Source organism: Octopus bimaculoides, chromosome 6 (genome assembly GCF_001194135.2).
Source record: "Octopus bimaculoides isolate UCB-OBI-ISO-001 chromosome 6, ASM119413v2, whole genome shotgun sequence".
NCBI lineage: Eukaryota > Metazoa > Mollusca > Cephalopoda > Octopoda > Octopodidae > Octopus > Octopus bimaculoides.
The window spans coordinates 104,371,515-104,373,730 of record NC_068986.1 but is presented as its reverse complement, the minus strand read 5'-3'; positions in this window follow the sequence as shown (position 1 = coordinate 104,373,730).

Here is a 2,216-nt window from a genome sequence, read left to right as displayed (position 1 = left end):
ATATAGTCCTATTTTTATGTGTTATACGTATATCTTGTAATGTTTAAGCCTGATTTTTCTAGTAAAATTTTTATAATCTGTATTTTCTATTCTATGTCAATATATGTCTCAAGCCTAATTGCATAACAACCCGATCAGTACACTTTCCTAGCTGTAGGCCCTGCCTCGGACAAGGATGTCGGAATTTAAGTTCAAATTCATCTGTGCTCTACTATGTGTTATTTGTATTCAGGTTATTTGGTTATCACAAACTCACTGTATTTTAATACATAGACGACTATTAACTTTTAATATATAAATGACTAGTAACTTTGGAAGTATATTTTTGGCGCCATTGGTACTATCAGAAAATATGGTAGGCATACAATACTTATACTTTTGCTTTTCTTTCAAATGTCTTGGTGCTAATACAAAATGATGAAATGAATACTAATTTTCAAATAAAGAACACAAAAGCAAATATTTTTTATCTTAAAATATAATTAAATATATGAATTTCTCATTTGTGTATTTGCAATAAATTTATGTTATTATTTTTCTAAATTTTCTCAACCTTTTCGCCAACCACAGAAGACTTACCTGCAAAATTTCATTAAGAATTAATGTTTATCAGCGACTCATCATTGCCTGTCATCAAGCCATCTATGTGCACTCCTCTTCAACCTCTTATGTTAACTGTCTCTATATCTCACTTTATTTCTCGCTCCCTCTCTCTATACAAGGGAAAACGTCTGCCTGTCTATCTAGTCAACCATTCAACCAACAAACCAACCAATGATTATATCAGCGATTACTATAAATAGATGCTAAGGCGGCGAGCTGGCAGAAACGTTAGCACGCCGGGCGAATTGCTTAGTGGCATTTCGTCTGCCGTTACGTTCTGAGTTCAAATTCCTCCGAGGTCGACTTTGCCTTTCATCCTTTCGTGGTCCATAAATTAAGTACCAGTTACGCACTGAGGTCGATATAATCCACTTAATCCGTTTGTCTGTTTTTGTTTGTCCCCTCTATGTTTAGCCCCTTATGGGCAATAAAGAAATAAGAAACGTTAGCACGTCGGGCGGAACGCTTAGCAGTATTTCGTCTGTCTTTATGTTCTGAGTTCAAATTCCGCCGAGGTCGACTTAGCCTTTCATTTCGAGGTCGATAAATTACGTACCAGTTGCGTACTGGGTCGATCTAATCCACTAGGCCCTCCCCAAAAATTTAGGGCCTTGTGCCTAGAGTAGAAAAGATTATTATACATAGATACTGAAGTATTCATACAAACACCCAAAGGCATATGTTATCACAGGTAGACGTAAAAGGTGAACGGGTTCTCCGCCGATTTCGCCGCTGAGTATTTTAGTTGCAAGATCGACTGTGCGGCTTATTCATTTAATCAAGATGTAAAAATAACTGAGTATTTGACATAAGCCATTTTTGTATCTCGGGGACAAATTTAACATGCACGGTACAGTTGCATGTCGGGATACAGTTCGTATGACAGATCACTGTAGATTTTCTTTCAAATTGAATTCATGATACTTAAGTCAATTTAAGATTGTGATAAAATGTATTTGATACATGATGAAGCATCATGGTTACAAAAGAAAAATTCTTCACTATTCGACCGTACCTACTTCAATTCACAGGTCAGCATTGATGCAAAGACATTGATACAAACTCATATGAGATATATATACATATACATATGCACAGTACTAGGTTCAGTTGTATCTACGGTTTGAAATTGGATTTGGGACTTACATATTTACGGTATCCTGCCAACACCTGATACCTTCATGATTGTTTTACTCCATCTTGAAAGCTTTTTTATTGTACCTAACCATTTTTGGCGTCTTATGTGTTCATGTGCCTAGATTCCATTGAGTCATACAATTAATCCATCTATCTATCTATCTTTCTATCTATCTATCTTTCTATCTATCTATCTATCTATCTATCTGTCTGTCTGTCTGTCTGTCTCTGTCCCTGTCTCTGTCTCTGTCTCTCTCTCTCTCTCACCCACTTTCTCTCTCTCTCTCTCTCTCTCTCTCTATCTATCTATCTATCTATCTATCTATCTTTCTATGCATGTACGCATGTATGTATGTATGTATTTATGTATGTATGCATGTATTTGTCTATTTATTTATTTCTCTATCTCTCTGTCTGTCTGTCTGTCTATCTATTTATCTCTCTCTCTCTCTCTCTCTCTCTCTCTCTCTCTCTCT